This window comes from Lagopus leucura, unplaced genomic scaffold, assembly GCF_019238085.1.
Source record: "Lagopus leucura isolate 7727_CA_CO unplaced genomic scaffold, USGS_WTPT01 Super-Scaffold_1, whole genome shotgun sequence".
Taxonomy (NCBI): Eukaryota; Metazoa; Chordata; class Aves; order Galliformes; family Phasianidae; genus Lagopus; species Lagopus leucura.
Window position 1 is genome coordinate 446,952 of NW_024962250.1, and position 17,400 is coordinate 464,351.

General features: G+C 37.9%; 1 long non-coding RNA gene across 1 annotated transcript in view; it reads left to right on the top strand.

The window, feature by feature from the left end:
- The window catches only part of LOC122180538, a 189,512-nt gene that overhangs the window by 114,602 nt on the left and 57,510 nt on the right, over positions 1-17,400 (top strand). Inside the window, exon 2 of the long non-coding RNA XR_006179137.1 lies at positions 13,063-13,120. This is a non-coding gene — a long non-coding RNA (uncharacterized LOC122180538). The remainder of the gene's footprint in view (positions 1-13,062; positions 13,121-17,400) is intronic.

The following is a 17,400-nucleotide window of genomic DNA, read 5'->3' on the forward strand; positions in this document are numbered from 1 at the left end:
GTTTTCACCTCAATTACTTATTTTAATACATACATCATATTTTAACACATCAAATGGTCAGCACTTAACTCCTGCTCCAGGTATGTCTAGCTGAATATTCTGTTCTTATCTTTACGTATTATTCTACCAGTCCTTGTTTTGGGTACAAGATTGCTGTTTTATTGTTATAATTATTTGTTTTAAGAAATGTTTTTGTTAAATGATTTTGGAATACTGAAACACTGAAAAGAGTTAGGCCATGGCACAATACCCTAAAGTACTATCTAGGTCAGTTGTGATACACAAGAAGTACTGAGCCTACTCCTAATGCGCGTAACAGGTGCTTCACGTCATCATGTATTACTGATTTAAACTGCAGTGTTGTGTTGCATATTACACTTACAGAATTACTTGCAACCTCCACTGAGAATGGAATCATGTTTGTTTGACAAGATTTATTTCCTGTTAAATGCGTTGTATGACGTGAATTATTTTCCCATCCTTTATTTTCCTCTTAGTTGACTCCTACATCAACTGATTCATTATTTTTTGCAAGGCTGAGGTCAACCTTGCTGACCTGGTGCTGCCCGTGTCATCCTGCCTGCCCTTCCTAAATTCCATGTGAATCTTCCTGGTATTCCAATGTACATTAAAGATATGCCAGATATTTTCTTCAGACAGGCCTATAGGTTTGTTGGGAACCAAAGGTCTGAGCTGCCAGCTTTGAAGTAGTTAGCAATAATTGGTGTTCCTTACCATCCTCTATGGTATTAACAAACTGGGAAGTGTTTTAGCATCCTCAATTGTACAATTACTTTATCTTTTTCTATTCCAATAAGGGATATAAACATTTATCAGATGTTTACCTCATCTGCATCACTACTAGTGTTATCTTCTTCCAAAAGCCATAACCACTGGACGGTTTCTTCAATTTGTGAATGTGTCTCTGAAGTATAGAAAACCAACATTGTTAGCTTCTCTTATTCTCTGCTTTTCACTGCTTTTAATGTATATTGATTGTTATTGAATCTCCATTTTCTCTGTTTCGTTCCTTACAAAGCAGCGCTTCATAAAACACACGAACAAACCAACACAGTATATTTACAAGTAAGGTCTCCTTGCTCCTTTTTAACATCACCTTGAAACTCCCAACCTCTTTAAGTTTTGCTGGAGAAATTTAAAAAGTGAAAGCCATTGAACCACAGCAGTTACTGTGTAACACTGAAGAGTGAAAAATGATTCTAGTACACAATGTAAGTGGAGGACATGACGGATATAAGAAGCGGAGGTAGCACTCTGCAGCTCACTTGTACAAGAACCACAGTTGCTCCAGCTTGGCTGTTTTGAAGCAGCTTAGATTTTGCTTGGAGAGTGAGACAGCTACTGTTTCATTTATCTGCTTCATTAAGTTTAGACTATATTTGTCTCTGTTTGCTTTTCTACTTGTGCTTGGAGTGTGTCTATCTGTGCTCTGTTTCACAGAGCGTGGGGTTTATTTGCCTGAGTTTGCTTTCCATTGCCTTTGGACCATGTTTGCACTGAGCTCTGTTTCATTCAGTCTGGACTTCACGGGCCCAGGTTTGTTCCACAGCATTTGGACTATGTTTGTTTTGCATTCCAGTGCCTGCGCATGTGGCTGGACGTGGCTTGCCACTGCCTTGCTGAGTGTCTGTCTGTATTGTGGTAACCCAAAGCACACTCCTGTGCTGCCGTGGCCTTTGCTTGGCTGTGTGATACTATCCTCCTTGCCCTATGCCTTGCTTCTGATCAGAGTTGATTTATGGTAAGAAGGAAATTTCAGACAAACTCAGAGAGCTTTTAACACGGAGTTGTCAGTGTCAGGATACTGTAGTTGCTGTTTCCCAAACATCAGCACAGAAATCCTACCAAAATGTATTGTACTCTTTCAGACATGTAGAAATAATTTTTTTTTTTTCCAGGTAAAAACAGCAATTAAAGGTTATGACAAGGAGTGTCCTGTGTAGGCCTTAATGTGTAAATGAAGTCAGTGCAAAATTTGTCCCAGGTCTGGTACAAATAAATCAAATTTATGTCAATTCAGATGGACGGTGTGCCTACCAAATTCCTGGCCAAACATGGATATCCTCAGCTTTCCCTGTCTTTAATCAGAGTAGATAAGGAGAAGAATTAACCTGTTTTGTGATTGATTCATCTTTAACAAGAAATGAAGATGCTTTATTATCACTCCGAGTTTATTAGATTCTGGGTTAATTTTCTTATTTTGCTTTTGTCGCCTTCTAGTGTAGGGTTGTATATTTATAACCTTGATCAATTTTGCTAATAGCGTTATGTAAGGCCGTTATTTCTAGCATTTTTTCTGTTTTCTTTTAAGAAGAATAGTATTGTGTTAACATTTTGATTTTGTTGATTTAGAGTAGTTGATGTTTTCACCCTTCAGAGCTTAAAGAAAAAAATGTCCATAAATGGAGTTGTCAGTAATAAGCAGGTTGTATCAGTTTTTTAAGATTTTAATATATTAAATGGCTGAAAATACAAGTATCTATTGATAGATCTGAAAAATTCACTGGACTGATCTTTATCAGGTGATCGGTGATCAACTTGAGTCTGCAAAAGGATGGAAAAGAAGGAGGTCTGTATTACCAAGGAGGCCTGTATCACCAAAGGAAAAAATCCTGATTTTAGATACTGAATGGACTTAGTTAGGATCATAGACTTCCCTGTCATGGGAGAAGGATCATTTTCAGCATATATTTTTAGAAGATTTACTAAAGGCATAGGTTTCCTGATAAGGCTGTGGATGTCCTATCCATGGAGATCCTTGAGGCTGGGCTGGATGGGGCCATGGGCAGCCTGATCTGGTGGGTGGCAGCTCTCCCCATGGTGGGGTGTGGAACTGGGTGGGCTTTAAGGTCCCTTCCAACCCAAGCTGTTGTATAATTCTATAGCTCGTTACAAAACATAACAAAAGCCATACAAAAGTAGAGGACCTAAATTGGAGTGAGAGTTTCCTCTTTGCAGAAAGGGGATGTGAATTCCTCCTGACTTTAAATGTCAGCTCAGCTAATAAAAACCTGCTACTGCTGTGATAACACAGCTTCTTTCTGCAGTTAGAAAGATCTTAAAATTACACAAAGGGAAGTGGAAAAAAAACGAACAGCAACAAGCTAGACAAACAGTGAGATTTTTTTACTGCTTTTTTTTTTTTTTTTCTGTTGTGGAATCCCCTGTGTAGTTTTCCACTGCTGTTATGAACAGCTCTCTTGCGAGTGCATCTACTAAGATGGGCAGGAATTCCTCTTTTCCCAGGTAACCAGAGATAGGATGAGAGGTAAAGACCTTAAGCTGTTCCAGAGGAGGTTCAGGTTGGATATTAGGAAATATTTCTTCTCAGAAAGAGTGGTGAGGCACTGGCACAGGCTGCCCAGGGAGATGGTAGCATCACTGTCCCTGTAGGTGTTCAAGAAACATAGAGATACGAAACTGAGGGACACTGTTTAATGAGCATGAATGAGCATGGTGGGAGTGGATTGAGGGTTGAACTCTAGATGTTCTTAGTGGTCTTTTCCAACCTGAATGATTCTATGAATCCCCTGCTGTAGGTTAAGAGGAAAAAAAAAGAGATCTAACCTCGTATTTCAGCTTAGAACCTACTTCTCCCATTCAAGGTTCAGGGTTCAGAATGTCGTTTAAAAATATTTTCTTCAAGTTCAAAATCCAGTTGACTTAGTTTCGTCATTAGCATGCCCAAATTTAGGCACTCACTTAGTAATCTTCAGACCTGATTAACACCAATGGGCCCTGAACAAATGAATGGTTAAGAATGTTTGGGAAATGTTGATACTGGTGCTCATAAGTAACTAGCAATTCCTTACCTTGTCTGGTTTTAAATACTATTCAAGTGTGACGGCACTATAGTTGTAACCATGAACTACATAGTCATTTGTCAAACCTATTTTCTGTCCCAGAATCTAGTTTTATACACTTTCATGTCACCATTTCTTACCCAAATATGGATTTTCAGTCTTCAAAGCACTGATTTTATTCAGGCATGAGTAAGACTTTTAAGTACTTACTTGGTAAGTCTAGTTAACTGGCATTGGTTCTGCACATTTAGATCAATAAAAGACCACTGGAATGGATTCAGTGATTGGACAAGTCTTAGCTTATTTTTGGTAATATTTTGTCTTGGCATTAAAGGTTAGCTCAGTTTTTGTTTTTCCAGGTCTGTAGCCAGCTGTAAAAAAAAAAAATAATAATAATATAAAAGAAAGAAAAAAAGAAAAAGAAATAGGATAACAATGAGACTCTCCAAGAAATGACCAAACAACATAGGAAATGTGGTAAATACTATGGTTACACTCAGAGAAGCATGCAATGGTGTTTGAATCCATGCTGAATCCAAAGGGGAGTAGAAAATAGCAAGAGGCTGGCACTTCATATATTCATCTTCTAAATAAAGCTGCTGTGCAGCTGTGGTTATTAAAGGAAAAAAAAAGCAGGCAATTTAGATGCACTCTTAATGACACGTTAGATGAAATACAGTCCACTGTTAACATCACTATGGCCAGGACTACAGCTAGATATTTCTACTGCATCTTTTCTGCGGTTGAACTTCTGGCATGTATGGGTCCATTATCTGCTGTGGAACTGGTGCAGAGCGATTGCAGAAAGCAACGTATTTGGTGAAGAACACTAGCATTCAACTCAATTATTCACACTAACTATGAGGAATTAAACTGTTATCTGGCCATTGGCTAAATATCAACAAACTATTAGGAATTATGAGCTGTGATTGGGGCTTAAAGAAAGGAAACTAAATATTTGTGAGAAATACACAACACTTAACATTTTGTATTTTGGTAATTTCCAAAGATCTTTTTGTGCAAAGCGCTCTGCAAACATATGTTGAGACATATTCTCATAGTGAGTGCTTGAAAGGCAAAGACTGACAAGAATATTATTCTACCTGTTTTGCCAGGGTTTTTAGAAGTGAGATTAAGTGAACTTTCCAAGAGCATGAAGAGGGTCTGAAGACTCTGGGTAGCCTCCAGTAGAGTGCCTCAACTGTGACAGAGGAGTAGCTACACTTTCTAATCAGGCTTGGGAGTCTTTCCCTCAGCCTCAAAACCCCAGTAAAAATTTCACTGTGGACGTTCACTATTTCACTGAAAAATCATCTAATTTCTGGTTTTTAAATAGAGAGCAAGTGCTGTCTAATGGTTTATGTATTAGGAGGATATTCTCATTTTCCACATGCTGTCTGGCTCTGGTTGCTGTTATGAGATGTTTGGAGAATGCTCTTTGGAACAAAAAGGGAAAAAAATCAGAAGGGGGCAAACCTGATGATAGGTTAGAGTCAGTGCGATGTATTGCTTTTCCTCAATGTTTTCAATGGCAAGGAAACAGCAAGTTACATGAGACTCTGCCTTACGGACCCTTGGCCAGCATTCTGAGAGCCACAATCTGTTCTGCGGGAAGCTGAAGCTGGGAGGCACACACAGGAGCAGCCCCTGTCGAGTGGGTCGGGATCCATGTGCGACTTCCGCTCTCTCCCAACAGTCCTGGTATTGCAGTTAAATGATTGTTAGTTAGCAATTGTGGCTTCGGGATGCAAAATACCTTGGCCTAAGCAGAAAACAGTGGCTAAACATCAAACGAATGAGCAGCTGGGCTAAGAGTATAAACACAGCACATACTTCAAATGTCAGTAACATACCATGTGCCTGCAGTGGGGTACCTGCTGGATGCCCACAGAATTTTAATCTTACTTTTTCTTGGCAAGATCAGGCAGGTATCTTGCCTGAGTAGATAGAAAGAAATAGTCTACAGTTTTTGGATTATGCAGGAGAAGAAAAACTTTGAAGTGTGTATCTCTATTCCCTTTGTTTAAGAATTTATTTTTATTACCACCTTTGTACTCTTAGACTTGAATAGCTATTGATTGTTTTAAGTGAACTAATGGTCTAATAGGTCAGAGGAGCAGAGACCTTCTGAAGGGCTAAGACCACCCACTCCTCTCCTTTCAAATCTCACAAACTTTAAAACGATATATTTCTTTACATTTTAAAAGCTGTTTTCCCAACTCTCAAAGCCTGAGAGATTCTCTCTCTCTGTTAAGTTATATTAAAAATCTGTTGAGAAACCCTGAAATACCTGAAACACTCAAATATTGTTGTTATGTGCTGGATATATTGTTCTTACTCTGTTAATGTAAATAGAGGAGAGAAAACATAGTTTTTAACATATATATTCAGAATGCTATGCAAACTATATTCAAAATCTTACACAGCAGATTTCCTGCTGTTCACAGTGGAACGGATTCAGACTAACATTGTGATCTAGATACAGCTCAAATCAGTATAAGGTACCTATCTGAGGTGCCTGGAATAGTTCCTAGAGAGGTAAGGAGGTGTCTAGAGGGTGAATCTGTCCCAATACGTGGTGCATACATATCTGCATAGTAACTTTGCAGAAAACTCCCTATGTGCTTATTATCAAGTTTAAACAAAATGATTTTTAAAATCACAGCCTTAGAGATTTAGAAAATTTAGTGCTCCTCCATGGAGGCAGCAATGAGTTTTAACTCTTCTTTTACTTTACATGCTATCTCACATTCAAAAGAAACCTAAAATGTCTCAAATGCAATGCCATGCTTTATAAATGTCCCAGCTGCCACGAGGATGCATCATTTTGATGGAGGGGAAGTGATTCACTCAGCCGGGAAGAAGAGAGTAAGAGAAGCAGTGGCCTTGAGACAGGATGTGGGAAACCTATGACAGAGTTTTAAAATTCTAGATTTAGAGGGTCTGATATGCCTACATGTCATAAAAACCATCACTTGGTTCCCTCCTTCTGAATAACAAATCCCAAATGTCCAACACTGAGAGGCTACAGGAATCATTACCACACAAGACAAACTGTTCCTCTGGCAAAACAGTAACCTAACTATATGTAACCTTACCCACATCCATTTGTTTAATTTATAAAACCCAATATTCTTGGGGTTTTGCCTGACTGCTTGAATATTTGCAATTGTTATCATCATTAAAATAGGAGATTCAGAACAAGTACAAATTTTTTTTTGCTAGGAGTAGTAATTTACTGGAGCAATTTTAGATACAAGAGAACACATACAGGTATTAAGATCACGGATGGAAGTAAACTTTACTCCATTCTATATTTAGAATTTTTCAGGGGGAATGGACAGAAAAAATGTAGCATTGGATTGTTGTTTTCAAGTCTTTGCTTAGATATCAGCAAATCACTGCAGTTTTGTTTCTGGAGCACTTGTAGTTCCTTTCCCAGCTCCCACTGGGGGACAGTGGGTTACTTCACTGTCTTCAGTGGAATATCAGATTCAGCACTTGCTCACCCAATTCCTACACACCCAACTCTACTACACACCCAACTCTACTACACGCCTGATTGCGTGCCCTAACCAGCATCTATAGGAGAGCAAATCTGAGGGTATCACAGCTCTTACAGCTCCTGCCAATTGCTTTCTTCTTTCTTATGCGGAGTTGCATTGCAGAAGTAATGAGCATCTTCCTTTCCTGTTGGGATATCAGACTTGGGAAACAGATAACTGAAAAAGTAAGAAAAGGAGGTTTCCTGAACTTCTACTCTGAATAACAGACAGCACCACATGAAATAAATCACTTGATTACAATATCATAAGGTTGTTTTTTTTTACCTTTTTTAGTCAGACATGATTACTCATAAACTAAATAATATGATCATTTTTTAAGAGCTGAGATCATGCCTAGAAATAAGTCCAAACATGACTAGACATTGTAATTTATTTTTTTCAAGATTTTCACTAGCCAAGAGCCAACATCTGTATTGAAATGAGAAGGATTTTAGAGAAGACGGTCGTTTCTGCAGACACTAGTGTGTCATTTTCAGAATACTGTTGACATTAAGCATAGGGTAGCGACTGTCTCCTTTCAGAAGAGCTCATCAGAATATACTTAGGCTTTTCAGTGTGAATTGTTAGTAGGTGAATATGCTCTTTGCTGCATTTTACGAAAGAAAACAAGGAAAAAAAGAAAAAAAGAGAAGAAAATGACAGCAAAACCAGAAGTGGTGACTCGTAGGTGAGGAAAATTCTTCACAGTTAATTTTCAGGCCTGTAGACCTTTCACCACATTGGATCCATGCTGCAGACAGCACACGCGGGCTCACTAACACTGAGCAGGTCTGGGTCATTTGTATGCCACTGAAATGCTTTTGTGGCGCATGATGGTGGTTTCAGTTATAAGCCATTAGACCTCCCATCTCCCTCTGACCTGTACTGCTGGGATTGAAGCAAGTGGACCTTGCATGCACATCCAGGGGCACTGGAACTGCTCCAGCACCAGGTCCAGAACCATTGCAATGCTGCCTTGGCTTTTCTAATATGTGTTTGAAATCACTCTTAATTATGTGCACGAGAAATAATTAATCATGAAAGTGCATAGCTTTCCTCCCCCGAGAAAATGTACCATGGTTATTTTGCTTATTGGATTTTGTAGCTGATGTAACTATTGTTAAAAGAAAAGGTAGTGAATGTAGAAAATATTATTTCCTTCTCCTGAGCGTTTAGTATAACAATATAAGCATTGACCGTTGTGTACTTTGGTATTATTTTCCTTTCCTGCTTATAGTCCCTTCTCATGTTTCTTCATCATTTTAGGCCCCTAATAGGGATAGGATGAACCCATTGATGTCGGCACATGGAGGCCTGCTAGTAGCATGCCTTTGGTTTTAGTCTCCTAGCAGCAGCCATTCATGTTATGTGGGCTTTCTTTTTTGGGCATTGCCCACCCCTGAAACTGACTTCAGGCATTTTTCACTGCCTGTTCTGCATGAATAGCCACAGGCCTCTTGCCAATTGTCCCCTCTTCTTGAAAGCCAGCCTCAGCCAAAGGCCTTTTCAAGTGTGATCCCAGAGTGCCACACAGGCTTTCAGGGTATTGTTGTTGAGATGAGGGCCCTGCACTGGAAAGTGGGGTCAGAAGAGAAAGCACAATGAGGGGTGATGGAGGCTTCATGCAGTCCTCAGATGCTGGCCTGTTTATTAATTTACAAAACTAATGTCACTGTCTTTAGAGAAGAGATTGAGTGAAAAAGATGCCCTTTGAAGAGAACTGCTTTTGATGCATTACCAAAACATCGGTTGCCTTATTAAATAGATTTTATGGAAGCAAGTACAGCTAATAAAAGTTCAGAAACACCAGTAAAGTACTGAAGGTCTGGACTCAGTGTTTTCTATTTTTCCCCGTCAGCTCAAACACAATTCATATTAATGGGTTTTACAAGTTGTCCTTGGGCAAAAAATCCTTACATATAATGGGTACAAATATCTGGTCTCCCTTACGCATGTCACAAAAACTATTAGCCAAGACAGGAAAATAGTGCCAGCTCTTTAACAGAGCTCTTCCCCATACATAACATCATGAAATATTCAAGTAGAATTTCTTACCTTTTGGTGCTTAGGGAGGTCTATGAATTGGACCGTAGTATACACAAACGGTGCAACTAATGAGAGTTTTCAGTGCTGCTGTTGGTGCATATTAGGGGATTCAGGAAAACAGTTCTCGATTTGCTAGTTCCTGTAACATCAGATGGAGTCCCATTGTCTAGAAGTACATAATGTTTACCTTGCAGCTTTTAATCTGAGAATGACCTTGGGACGAAATGCAGCTCTTTGGCATACCTGTTCTTCCTTTTTCCCATATCTGATTAAAAAAGAAGTTTACTGTATCCCTTCACAATGGTTTGCACAGTGGTTTGATTTTGTTTACTTCGGGCTGCTAGCTCTTTTTCATTGTTCTCCTACCTGTGAACAAAAACACAGAGACTGCTGCCTCCACATTGGGGCAGCTCACAAGCCACTGCATCATATGGGATTGAACAGGAGTTGTACTAGATGGCCCTCAGAGGTCCCTTCCAACTCTAAGGATTGTATGATTCTATGAGTCATGTTCTCTTATTGCATTAAGAAACTAAACCAGAACAAGTGTGTTTCTCTGCAAATGGCTTACTGCTTCCTCAGGGCTTTGTTGTCAGAAGCTACTGGAGATTTCTGACCACTATAGTTGTGGATACAATTTAGGATTAAATATAGGGACCTTCAAAGCCACAAGTATGAAACTCTACAGCTGAAACTAAAGACAGTCATTAGATTTGTAACCTTGGTAAGCTGGATGCAGAAGGGAAGCATTCCAGTCTGACCAGTAGGTTACAAATGCAAGATTAGGATTCAGTTTTAAACATGTGGCCATAAATGTATGATTGAATTTTAAGTGCTTTCAATTAATGTAGATCAAAAGAGGATTTTGTAGTTGGACAAACTTTCAGAAGTACCAGACTATAAGCATAAATCTGTCTAGTCCCTTTGTTTTCCATAACTTGTCTTGCCATGTTTGTTAATTATGGAAGGCATTTAGGACTTGCTCTGTCTCATCCAGTTTCTTCTCTTCTTCAGTGCTCCAGCAGTTAAGTCAGCAGTTTTACACTCCACTGCCTTGAACCTTGAAAGTCATTTATGGACAGCAAGTGGGCGTGAATTGCTAATGGTAGCACTTTAAGTCTCTGTATGCAAGGCATTGGAGATTGATCCATGGAACAAAAATAATCATAACCTAATCACCTTCCTGGTAGCGGAAAATAATTCAAAGGATTGTTGACTCTTCTTTAAATGATAATACAGGACAAATAGGTTTCTGATGAGGGAAGCTCTTGACTGAAAGCAAATACTGTAGGTCACCCAGAATGGTAAATATTAGTAACTTTTAATGAACATTTGGTTCAGTTTTCAATTGTACTGTAGACACTACAGTTCACAGATCCTCAGAGCTTCAACATCAGTCTATTATTCTATCAAATACATATGCTCGCAGTAGTATATTTGGTTATTAATTTGATATCATCAAGTGTTTATTCACTCAGCAGAACACTGAATGACCAATTTGGGGATGTATAGTTGATTTTTTACAAATGACTTTTCTTTATATACCTTCAAACACAGAATTCTGTGAAGAATCAGGAAAATTGTTAGTGAATAATTTTGTGGGGTTTTCTTCGTTGTTTGTAATACTCTCGCATAATGTTGTGCTTGTAAATATCTATAAATTCAAAAACTTGTGAAGGGCTTTTGCATACATCATTTGCTGTCTAAAGTTGGCAGATTTGAAAACATCTTCTTGAAGCAAATTTATGAGGCAAAATTATCCATCTTCTTGTGGTGCTTTCACAGTTAGAAGTCTGAAAGTCAGGGTAGGTAAACAGACCAAATATCTTGGTATAAGAATAAGTCACGTCTTTCTTCTAAGAAAGAGTGTAAAAACAAAAATGTCGCTAACCTGAAAGTGCTCCAATCAAGGCTGAAAGCTATTAACTGCAGGTTTGATGTGAAACAGTGTCTTTGCAGAAGAGCATACCTCCAGTGCACTAAATAGGTGGGGAACAGCTCTGCAGCCTGTGGCTAGGCGTCCATCACTCTCAATCAATTCAGGACTTGTCTGTACAAGATCTGTTTGTTTTGGCTTTGGGTGAAGGAAAAGGTTTGTCCTCCATATATAAACAACCACAGATAATAGTATGTCAGTAGATATATTCCCATATTTACCTTTTAAAAATTAAGCAAATTAACCACAATAAAAATAGTGAGACAGAAATATGGAAAGTTTCTCATGAATTGTTTTCCTTTTCCTTCCTTATGAACACCAATAAATGATCAGAGTACGCAGGAAAGCTATGCTGGTGAACTTGGCACTCATGGCAGAGATAAGCAGTCGTGACCAGGTCAAGAAAAATACCCAGTGTGGGGAAAAGTTTTATGATGGCCCAAAGGCAGTGATGGATTTAAAAAAAAAAAAAAAAAAAAAAAAAAAAAGGTGTCTGGTAAAGATAGGAATATGAGTACTTCTTAAAAGAGGTTCAGCATTTTGGTTCAGATAACAAGCTAAGCAGATTATCTAAAGTTTCTGAAGTTCTCTAAATCCTGCTGAGGTAAAACTCAAGCAGCAGCCTCATGAGAACAGAATTTCACATGACATTTCAAACTTCTGCTTCTGGTTCATTTAAAAAATAAAACAGAAGTGCAAGAATAAAATACCTTCTTTAAAAAGGAAGTTAATGCAACATGCTTTATATTAAACAGTTAATTTTGTTTAACTTGACGTTTAGATGTGATTTTGGAGCACCTCACGCTTATTTAATCCATTATCTTCTCTCTAAGCGGGGCTTTTTTTGAACTACCTGGAAAATATCTGTACCAGATCCCAAAGCAGTACACTGTAGGGTTAACACTAAATAGTGTTAGCAGTGCAAATTTTCACATCTCTCTTTTTCTTTTTGGAACTTTTTCTTCCTTCACAGTTATTTATTATCCGAAGGAAAAAGAAGAGGAGAAAAAGGACAAGTCAAAATATATTTTTACGAAAAAAATAAATAGATCTATCTTCCTTAATCAGATTCTATTTTCTTTTCACTCCACAAAAGTGATAAACTGACAGAGAAAATGAGGTTAGAGGAGGAGCAGGGACATTGTGCTATCTGCACACTAGAGATTTGGAACGAAATGGTCAAGCTATGAGAGACATACCCTTGTATTTTGCAATGGGAAGATTATAGTGTTACTGAATTAGGTGTTGGAGACTCTGTGAAATCCTTTTATAACATTCTGGAGACTATTTAACTTTTCTTAATTTAGAATTATGTTATATTATCCTTCGTGTAATGAATATGAAATCTCCCATGAACGCGATCATAGTCCAGTCTGTAAAATATGGTCCTCATTTAGTTGCCCAAATGACAGCTGCTCTATTTTAAAAACTCAACTGTAATTGTTGGGAGTCTGAAAAAGTCTTAATTTTGCTTTTGAATCACTTTAGACTGCATCCTTACTCTTCTTGTGGGAGTCATTTACTGACTCCTACCTTATTTCTTCTGTCTCTCTTATTTATGCTGAAGGAGTTCCTGAGCACGAACTGCAGATAGGCTGAGGCACAGTTTCGTTCGTGTATGAACTGATTTCTCCTGCTATTGTTTGAAGTTAGGACAGCAAACTTTTTCATCTCAATGAGACTTATTTTCTGTTTTTTTCTTTTATTTCAGAGAGTAGTCTGAAAGGATTAGAAGATCCAAGGGAATGGAAGCTTTCAGAAGGAGGAAGGTATGGTTTCAATTAATATTCTGCTTTATCAGAATCAAAAGTTTCACTATAATATGCTAATTGTGCCAGGATTTGGATTTCAGGCTCAGGTTGTGTCTAATCAGGGAGAAGTACAGCTAACTTACATAAAAGCTTGTGTGTTTTATTTTTAAGACAGTACAAATTAATTTTCAAAATATTTCAATGTTTTTGTTTTGATTTTACTGCAAAACAAAAAAAACAGTATCAGGGATTCAAAACTCTCATCAAAGAAAATGTGTTATTCCCTGCCTATTTCTTTGACAATTATGAACATGGAAATCAAAGAATCTGTCTCATTACCATGGCATTATTTCTCCCTTCCTAGTTCTTCCATTCTAGAAGCGTGTCTGATCTGTAAATCTTTAAATGGTAATAAAGTTAGGAGTAGGATTTCTGTGTGGTCCCTGCACCAGCGCTGGAGAACTGATCCAATACAGCTAATCATCTCAAATTTAATGAATGTCCTGCTGACTTTTAAAGAAACTGGGTGCCTGACTACCCTCTCAGACTTTAAAAGTCTCCTGTTTCAGTCGGACTTTTTCAGGAAACCAGATTGAGCAAGTCCATGCAGAAAATGCCATTGCTGTTCCTACAGGTTTCCACAAGACATTTGACCCCTCCCTCCCTTTCTTCCTTCTTTTTATACCTCTCTGGAATGCAGATATTTTGGCTAATTTTCTCCAGCTGTCACATAGTCTCACAGGAAAATGACCTCGCAGAGTGACCACTTCCCCTAGCCCTTGACTTAAGTAGAGTTTTTTGCAGAGCTTTCACCACATCATCCACATCACTCTGTTGTGTCTTTCATGAGTCAGGAGAAAAAGCAGGAAAAAAATTCACCCTTTAAAAAAAAAAAAAAAAAAGAAACTAACCAGATCAGTTTGAATGATTTTTATCCATTGCTATTTCAAATCAGTTTGTGTAGCAGAAAGTTAACATTAAGGATTCCCACTAAAGGGAAAGATTAGCGTTTGGATACCTTCCTTATAGTTTGCTTTTCAGCATGCAATTAGTTGATTCATTTAGTATCGACAGCAGTGTCAGCAAATTTGAGAATCAGTCCTTTTTATTCTGTTATTCTTTTAAACGTACTCTCCAGAGGGAAAAATGTTATTGTAGAAATCACGATTCAAGTTTAGTTATTTGAAAAAGCACAATGAAAAAGATGAACAAAATGTGATATGATAAATACTTATGGTGTATGAATTATGGACATGAGATGCAGGTATATGAGAAGCTAACGGTACATTAAGTGCCATTATAACAATAGGGACATTTTGTGACATGAAAAAATTACAATTTGTTGGCTTCTTTCACTCTTGAGGTAAATTATATTTTCTCTTCAGTATTATTCTTCCATGGAAGTTGAAGTTAATGGGCCTCTTGTTAAACACAGCTTTCCTCTTCCTCTGAGTGCTCTCTGTAGTTACCAGGATTAGCTGGTCCGTATAGCTTATACAATCCCAGTGATTTCCAACCATAACTTTTCTCCAATGGCATTCTTTACTTTCTCACATTTAGATAATTTTTATACTTTGAGTTCCTCCTGTATTTCGTCTTGAGTTTTAAATATCTGATGAGAAGAAAAGAAAGATGGAGACTGCACATAGACTGCAGTCTTTACTACAAGTGACTGAAATCTCTGAGCTCTCTAAAGATCGTGTTTACAACTGGGAGAAAGTACTTAATTCCCCTGCTGTTTGAAACCAACATGGAGCAGTTCCACACATTTGATATTTCCTATTTTATGTTTTGAATGAGTATCCCAACATCTTGCTATTTTCTGTAGCCGTTTGGGAAGTGTCTTCCAGGTAATATTAGTGAACTTTGTGTGTCTTTGTATTATGTACGAATGCTATATTGAGACTGCTCAAGGTATGTTGTAGCTGTGTTTTGTTTCTCTAATATTCTAAAGCTAGTATCACAGTAGTTTTTTGTAACATACACTTCGAAATATTTTACTTTAATTTTATTCTTTGGAGATTGATTACTTGGTATGATCTCCAGCAGCCTAGGCATTTTAGAAGGAGATTAAAGAAAGATATTATTGGTTAGTGGTGTCAGATAGGTTCCCCAGTATAAATATAAGCCAACAAAGTCAGGTTCTAAAATCAGATTACCTTTGTGCATTGTCAAGACTTCAGGCTTTTCTGCCCACATGTAGAATAAATGCCTGTCAGGGTAATGAGTTTGCATATTTGAAACAACAGATGTGTGGTTTAAGGCATTGTGAGTGGATTGTAAAAGTTATTGTGGCATGGATCTGGTATGGGATGAATGGGGCTAGGGCTAGAAAATATTTGATCGTCTCTCAAAAACTATCACAGAGGAACTGAACTAGGGTAAGAAAAATTGTTGTGTAACTGTCAAATACTTGTTTTTATAATGCTATTGATGGCTCTAGGCTTTGCATATAACCTATAAATCATTATTTGTATCTGTGACTATATATTGCAAGAATGCTTCAACTTTGTATTGAATCATTCTAGTTTATGACAGTCTTTCTCCTCTTCATTGCTATAGACCACAGTAATGGATGAGAAAAATAGCTTTGTTCAGTAACACACCCAGCTGGATCACAGACAGCTAGTTAAATAAGCTTGCAAGTTGATGTGTGACTTTGGCACTGCTGCTCAGGTTGAGTGTAGTCAAATGGACTGTTTCAGCTGCTGCTGATTCATGTTCCTGTCTGCTCCAACCACTTTTCTTCATTCATTCCTGTAACCTCACAGCTAGAACAAGATTGTGCCAAAATATGTAGCAAACGTGGGGAAGTGAAAGTGAAGCGGGATGGCAATACCATTGCTGCAAGATTGTGAAGGGTCATAAAATCTTAGGCTGGAGTTGGCTATGGCCTAAACACTGTAGGATGTTCAACTGAGGTCTTAGGGATGTTCAGTCGTGCAGTGATCCCACTTGCTAGAGATGCTATCTCAGTTGCAGATGTAAAGGCATGCACTTTTGGATCAACACTGTGATCCTGCCATGACTTGGAAACTGAAGTGGCCATGCAGGCTATTTTGTAAATTGGGAACAAGTGAGCAGGAGTATGCTTAAAAACTCCATACATCATTCTTCCACCTGCATTTATACAGAACTGGCTTGACTTGATGAACAATCTCTTTTATTTCAGTGGAAATTCTTTTGGCGTGAGTTTTGACTGACGTGGATAAAAATGATAGTATCTTTTCTTTAATGATTCCTCTTTGCATGAGCTGATTTTTCACAGCTAAAACCTTTGGAATTCAAGAAATCTGATAAGAAGGTTTTCTGAATCCTTACAGCCTTAATCACAGAAGTAAAAGAGAGTGGTACTAATGGCATAATGGTCTTATATTCATGCCCTGTTCCAAATATTTGCTTTACCCAGCATGCAAATACTGCTATTAATAATAATTTTAATAACATGGATGATAGATAAGATAGCTGTTTTCTTGGAATTAGTATGTGTAAGGTATTACTTCACCACTCAAAGGGAGACGCACAACTTCCATCTGGCAGTTCTTTAAACATCAATCAATTTAAAAACAAATGGTCTTAGTAAATTGTTTAGCCTTGAAGGTGAATATTGTGTTTATAAAATGAAAATGTTCTTTGCAGTCTCTGTACACGTATGATTACATAAGCACCTCCATGTTTATTTAGATGGATTATTTGCACAGGATATTTCAAACTCTAAAAATTCCAGGAGGAAAAAGGGATGAACCAGAAGACAAATACCGTATTCCAACTGATAACTATTTCCTCATATGTATCTGATTCAGAAAAAGACTTCAGTGTATGCTTAACTTCAAGTACCTGCTCAGGTCTCACTGGGTTTAAACATGCACTGACCAAGGATGTTTTTTCAAATAGAAGCAGTATGTTGTTCTAGTGAAGTCTATTTGATTTGCCAACTGCTCAGATCTCCTCCTCCTGAACATGTGGTTGATTCTTTAGAGTAGCTCTTGCTTCCAAAATTGACTTTGCATTTTGTGATTTGAAGTGCAGTCAGTGCTAAAGTATTCTTCCTATCAAAATAAACAAATGTTGCTTAAGGAGGCTGCAGTCCTCTTTTGTAGCCTATAGCAAGTTAATAAAACTTTAACTATGACATTTTTTATATCATCCCTTTTCTTCTATCTTTTCTGTCTGACCACTGTAAAGGCCAAGGAATTCTGGCTGCAAAAATACAAGAGAAGTTGCTTTATTACGAAGGAGAACAAAGTTGTTGAGAGTGACTAGGTCGTATTCTTGTCAATCTCCTGTACTTAGTCTCC